The sequence below is a fragment of the Xyrauchen texanus genome, chromosome 5, assembly GCF_025860055.1.
Source record: "Xyrauchen texanus isolate HMW12.3.18 chromosome 5, RBS_HiC_50CHRs, whole genome shotgun sequence".
Taxonomy (NCBI): domain Eukaryota; kingdom Metazoa; phylum Chordata; class Actinopteri; order Cypriniformes; family Catostomidae; genus Xyrauchen; species Xyrauchen texanus.
In genome coordinates, this window is record NC_068280.1 from 12,604,642 (window position 1) to 12,612,085 (window position 7,444).

At 37.1% G+C, this 7,444-nt stretch overlaps 1 pseudogene; it reads left to right on the forward strand.

Annotated features, from left to right (window-relative positions):
- The first annotated feature begins 2,075 nt into the window (after nt 1-2,075).
- Nucleotides 2,076-6,336, forward strand: LOC127644125 (syntaxin-1A-like; annotated as a pseudogene).
- The last annotated feature ends 1,108 nt before the right edge of the window (nt 6,337-7,444 follow it).

A 7,444-nucleotide genomic window follows, 5' to 3' on the forward strand; every position in this document is an offset into this window, starting at 1 on the left:
CTGAACACCATAGTGAATCTATGGGGTATTGTCAAGAGGAAAATGTGAGACACCAGACCCAACAATACAGACCAGCTGAAGGCTGCTATCAAAGAAACCTGGGCTTCCATAACACCTCAGCAGTACCACAGGCTGACGAGAAAAAGGAGCTCTGACCAAGTATTGAGTGCATACATTAACATACTTTTCAGAAGGTCGACATTTCTGTCTTTTAAATTCTATATTCTAATATTTTGAGATACTGGATTTTTGTTTTCCATGAGCTGTAAGCTGTAATAATCAAGATCACAACAAAAAAAAAGGCTTGAAATATGACACTTTATGTGTAATGAATCTGGAATATATGAAAGTTCCACTTTTCCACAAATTTTTTGAGATGCACCTGTATAATAAACTTTTTTTTTTTCACGTTTTTCTTTATTACTTCCTGAAACATATATATAACATAGACAATGACATGATTTACAACAGACTATCCAGATTCAAATGAGCACAAACACAACATAATATGATGTAGATCTTGAAATATTCCTCAAAGAGTGTACATGGAAGATGATGCACAAAAGGGCAGTTGACACATTTTGTGTGTGTGTGTGTGTGTGTGTGTGTGTGTTCGTGTGTCTGTCTGTCCGAGGGCTTTGTGTGTGCAAACACACATCCACATATGTGCTCATCTAAAGGATTGGGATGCTCCTGAACACTGAACACATGTACATTTCTGTACATCTGCTCATCTTCATCATGCAAATACTTCTATCAGAAACCTGAGTGTGAAAAACTGCATTCTCTCATATCAGACATGACTGCAGATGACAAATTTAAAGGAAATAAATTAATACAAAATTTAAAATGACTTTGTACTTTCTCTGGGGCAGTTAGCTCCCACATATAAGGGCAAAATATGTGTAATTATAATTACTGATTTTCAAATATTTTTTTGTAAATAAACATTTAAGCAATAGTGTGATTTTCTTTTTAGAGATAAGACATCATATAGGGACACCAGGACTTATGGGTTTCGAAATTTAACAATATCCCTAAATATGATATATTCCTAAATATATACTACATATGCAACACATATACATCTTTTTCAAAAATGTTATCACATGCTGGGTCACAGGAAGTTAAATGATTACTTTCCTGGCTGCATAAAGTCTGAAACAACCATAAAGTTGTAATATCTTACAATACCAGAAAACAGAATGATAATTAAAAATAAAATCTGGAGGGGGCCTGGGTAGCTCAGCGAGTTTTGACACTGACTACCTGTCCTAGAGTCATGAGTTTGAATCCAGGGTGTGCTGAGTGACTCCAGTCATGTCTCCTAAGCAACAAAATTGACCCGGTTGCTAGGAAGGGAAGAGTCACATTGGGTAACCTCCTCGTGGTCACAATTAGTGGTTCTCACTGTCAATGGGGCATGTGGTAAATTGTGCCCCCACATGCTGTGAGTCTCCGCAGTGTCCTGTAAAATAAGCCACGTGATAAGATGCGCATATTGACTGTCTCAGAATTGACTTGTCCCCAGCCACCCGGATTGAGGTGATTAACTGGGCCACCACAAGGACCTACTAAGTAGTGGGAATTGGGCAATCCAAATTAGGAGAAAAGGGGATATAATATAAAATCTTACATCTGAAAGCAGTGCTATAAATGTAATGGGCAAAACAAAAACGAGATTATTAACCCCATACATACCTCCTTAGTGGCAATTTGATGGCTGCTTTGGCTGAATGTTAGGGTAAAGTGTACCTATTAATGAATCTGGCTAAAATAATACTGCAACAAACAAAATGACAAAACTTGAATGCAAAAAACAAAACACAAACAAGGCAATATGATCCTTGCAATCAAAACTATAGCCAGAAGCTAACTCAATGTTCAAATCTATAAGCAAGGAAGACAAAAATGATGTCAACACACAAAATCGAGACAGGACATTGCACAATACCTAGCACAAATCCTAAAAGGTGAAAAATGACCGATACGCAATGTCAAACACACTAAATAACTCCAATGAAAATCATAATTGCACACAGCAATGTTGTTTTCCTCAAATTTTTTCTAACACCATGCAGAGCTCAACCTTTTGGTCAGGGATTCAGGTATGACGTATTCATATACCGGACACCTGTGAGGAAGCTAACAGTGTTTCAGAACACCTCAGGTGCAAATGCAGCTAAGGGGCATACAGGTGCTGGTCATATAATTAGCATATCATCAAAAAGTTGATTTATTTCAGTAATTCCATTCAAAAAGTGAAACTTGGATAATGTATACATACATTCATTCCACACAGACTGATATATTTCAAGTGTTCATTCCTTTTAATTTTGATGATTATAACTGACAACTAATGAAAAACCCAAAAATCATTATCTCAGAAAATTAGAATATTGTGAAAAGGTTCAATATTTTCTAATTAACTCAAAACACCTGCAAAGGCCTTTAAATGGTCTCTCAGTCAAGTTCTGTAGGCTACACTATCATGGGGAAGACTGCTGACTTGACAGCTGTCCAAAAGACGACCATTGACACCTTGCACAAGGAGGGCAAGACACAAAAGGTCATTGCTAAAGAGGCTGGCTGTTCACAGAGCTCTGTGTCCAAGCACATTAATAGAGAGGCGAAGGGAAGGAAAAGATGTGGTAGAAAAAAGTGTACAAGCAATAGGGATAACTGCACCCTGGAGAGGATTGTGAAACAAAACCAATAAAAAAATGTGGGGGAGATTCACAAAGAGTGGACTGCAGCTGGAGTCAGTGCTTCAAGAACCACCACGCACAGACGTATGCAAGATATGGGTTTCAGCTGTCGCATTCCTTGTGTCAAGCCACTCTTGAACAAGACACAGCGTCAGAAGCGTCTCGCCTTTTCATGTTCATACTTTTCAGTTGGCCAACATTTCTAAAAATCCTTTTTTTGTATTGGTCTTAAGTAATATTCTAATTTTCGGAGATACTGAATTTGGTATTTTCATTAGTTGTCAGTTTTAATCATCACAATTAAATGAAATAAACATTTGAAATATGTGTGGAATGAATATAATATCCAAGTTTCACTTTTTGAATGGAATTACTGAAATAAATCAACTTTTTGATGATATTCTAATTATATGACCAGCACCTGTATACACTGGTGGCCAAAATTTTGGAATAATGTACAGATTTTGCTCTTATGGAAAGAAATTGGCACTTTTATTCACCAAAGTGGCATTTAACTGATCACAATGTTTAGTCAGGATATTAATAACATGAAAAATTTCTATTAAAGTTTGAATTTTTTTTTTTCAGAGCTTCTTATACTACTTCAAAACGTTCTAATAAAAAAATCCTCCATGTGCAGCAATGACAGCTTTGCAGATCCTTGGAATTCTAGCTGTCAGTTTGTCCAGATACTCAGGTGACATTTCACCTCATGCTTCCTGTAGCACTTGCCATATATGTGGCTGTCTTTTTGGGCACTTCTCATGCACCTTACAGTCTAGCTAATCCCAAAAAGCTCAATGAGTTTAAGATCCATAACACACTTTTCCAATTATCTGTTGTCCAAAGTCTGTTTCTTTGCCCACTCTAACCTTTTCTTTTTGTATTTCTGTTTCAAAAGTGTCTTTTTCTATGCAATTCTTCCCATAAGGCCTGCACCCCTGAGTCTTCTCTTTTCTGTTGTATGTGAAACTGGTGTTGAGCAGGTAGAATTCAATGAAGCTGTCAGCTGACATGTGAGGTGTCTATTTATCAAACTAGAGGCTCTGATGTACTTATCCTCTTGTTTAGTTGTACATCTGGCCTTCCACATCTCTTTCTGTCCTTGTTTGAGCCAGTTGTCGTTTGTCTTTGAAGACTGTACATTTTGTATGAAATCTTCATGTAATGGCAAGTGATTTTTTAGTACCAAATTAGCAATTTAGCATAATTACTCAAGGATAAGGTGTTGGAGTGATGGCTGCTGGAAATGGGGCCTGTCTAGATTTGATCAAAAATGACTTTCTTCAAATAGTTATGGTGCTGATTTTTACATCAGTAATGTCCTGACTATATTTTGTGATCAGTTGTAAAATCTTACATTATTCCAAACTTTTGGCTACAAGTGTACGTAACAAGTTTATATATATTCTAGGCCTATACATTTCTAGATACAAATTTGAAAGATGATTCGGGGATCATAATTGGTGGGCTAATGTGTTACAATTATCAAAATACATATACGTTATGAGTAAACAACATCTTCACTGCGAACATTGTTAATGTTAGATCATGTAAGAAAAAAACCTGTCTGACAATAAGATCAGAGAAGCGCACATGCATTGACACCATGGGCGTCATGCACCTATTTTTTTAAGGGGCAACAAGGGCCCGTTAAAAGAGTGCCGTTCTAGGCGAGTAACATGATCATCAGCATGTTGTTTTCCGAGAGTTATGGTACACTATAATCGGCCCCATTATGCTGACTTTCTGACAAGCGTCAACTCCTATCTGACATTTTTGCATCGTCTCCAGCGTGTTCGATTCTGGAATCGGCCACGAAAAGAAAATATATATTTATCTTGTGCAATGTGTGCCATAAGCATTCATGCATGACAATGCAGCTGATGTTCCATTAATGAGCTTGGCAAACGCTGATGCCCTATCTGTTCAGCTGACTGTGCTGCCTTACTCCCATTGTAAAAGGAACCTGTAAATACAGAGGAACCGTGTGAAACCACCTTTTGTTACTTAACGTTTATAGAATGGCTTGAAAGTAGAGAATTCACACCTAAATAAGATAATATGCCGCTGATTTATTTAAACATGAAGAAAAGAGAGTGTAAAGCCGATGCAAAACCTATCAAATGCATTTTAGCACCAAAGGAAAAGGACAGAGAGTCACCTACTGTGTCTTCCTGCCCTGGACATGGCAAACATCCATATCAGTTTAGGTGTTTCATTTATGTAGAATTGAAGATAAGCGTCAATATGGATCATGTTGATCATACATTGGTAGAAGCTTTAGGTTTGCTGGCAGAGTGATGTGAAAAATCATACTCAAATGTTTGTAAATCCTAACAGAAGTCGGATCAATTCCCTGATGATGTGGAAGTTCCCATGGAAAATAAGGAATTTATGGATGAGTTTTTTACACAGGTATCTGCAAATCAACTACATTTTATCTGAAATAATCTGGACATCGCATTACTGAATGTCACAACTGACTCATTTTGTGTATGTTCTACAGATTGAAGAAATCCGATCCAGACCAGATTGACGAGAAAGTGGTTGAGATAACGCGACATCCTCTGTCATCCTCTCTGCACCTACATCAGACCAAAGTAAGTCTTATCACCCTTTATGTTTAAATCACCCATCCATTTACCTTGACCTTGCTCTTGCTTGTTTCTATCTAGCTTCTATCTTGTTTATATCTATCTAAATGTATCTTTATTTTTCTGTAATGTCACAAATATGCATAATACCACATACATATCTAAAATATACTTATGTGTACTATGCTGTTCTCACCCCATGATTGAGTTTAGGTCTGTTTCTATACATTTGCCTGTAATTCTCTCTTTTCTTCTCTTACCTCTTATATCATTTCCCAACCCAGAGACACAGGATGAATTGGAGGCAGTCACCAATGAGATAAAGAAACTGGCCAACAATGCTCGCAATAAACTCAAAAGTCAGTTTTCTGCTCTTTTTTTTTTTTTATTGTCTATGGAAATTAATCCTTTAACTGTATGAATCCTTTAACTGTATGATCCTATTGATGCCACTAAATTATTATGTCACTAGATGATTAAATGTGTTCATATATTATATTCAGAAATTCTGAGCTAAAATAGTAATTGTAAACCAATGTTGTCAACAGGCATTGAGCAGAGTTTGACATCCAATACTGAGGAAAGAGTTTCAGCAGATGTGCTGATAAAGAAATCTCAAGTAACCCAGCAATCCCTGTCACTTCCACAAGCCCACAATATAAAATGGCCACAAATCAATTGTTTTTGTACTCCCACTATGTCCATCTCCTACTTTGTAGCAAGCCATTCTTGCTAAGAGAGAGTAAAGGTAGGATTTAGGCCAACTTTCTAGACTGTACTATTACTGCTGTTGCTGTCCCTCTTTGGCAGAACATTGTAAACCACATTTTATAAATGCCCAAAATTTTATATGCAGTTTATTCTGTCAACAGGGAAGCATGATAGACAGGATTGAGAGCAACATGGACCAAACGGTGGGCTTTGTGGAAAGAGCCGTGGCTGACACTAAGAAGGCTGCAAAGTTCCAACAGGAAGCACGCAGGGTAAACTTGGAAATTACAAGATATGTGGATATACAGCACACTCACTGAGCACTTTATTAGGAACACTATGGTCCTAATAAATTGCCCGACGTGGTCGCCTGCTGCTGTAGCCCATCCACCACAAGGTTCGACATGTTGTGCATTCTGAGATGCAATTCTGCTCACTACAATTGTACAGAGTGGTTATCTGAGTTACCATAGACTTTCTGTCAACTTGAACCAGTCTGGGCATTCTCCGTTGACCTCTCTCATCAACAAGAAGTTTCTGTCCGCAGAACTGCCACTCACTGGATGTTTTGGTTTTTGGGACCATTCTGAGTAAGCTCTAGAGCAGGGGTTGGGAAACTTTTTTCACTAAAGAGCCAATTTTGTCAGTTTGTACAGTAACTTTAGAGCTATAGGTACTATGCAGTGAATTGAAGTGTCAAATTCCAATGCCAGTTACAATTTCACTTATGTATATAAAATGACAAAATGCAGACTTCCAATGCTACCATGCTCAAAAGAATTTAATTTCCATTTCAGTTTATTTTTTCCACTGGGTTTAATCTGTTTTTCTTCTCTCTTCATTTTTTTTTCTTGCATGGATGTCCTCTGTCTCTTGCACATGAATTTAACACCTCTTCTACATCTGTTCTCTTCAACTTTCAAATCTCTCATTCACTTTGTATTCCTCTTGCTCTCCTCAACTGTTATTGCCATGGTTTCCTGGCTCTCCCTTACACCTCTGTAGAAGAAGATGATGATCATGCTGTGCTGCACAATTCTCGCTATCATCTGTGGTGCTCTCGTGTATAGCTGGCTGACATAAGCTTTGCAAGGTTTCTGTTCTTTTTTATCTTAGTTTTCTTTTTTCTGTTCCTCCTATTTTGTTCGTATGTATTGGACTTGCACTTTTAGAGGCACTACTTTAAAATGTGATGTGCAAGCTATCTGTTAGATTTTTATAAAGAGCTATGATATGAGATCATGTTTTTATTGACAATTATTTTCAGTAAAGTTATGATATATTTCACATATAAAGATAAAAGATACAAAAGAGAGAGGTTTTGCTTTATGAGGTCTCATTTTTTACTTAGTCTTTATTGAAAAACAATCAGAGTCCAAATTATGTTTTTTACGATTTTTCAAAGAGGATGAATGGGTTTCAGTCATT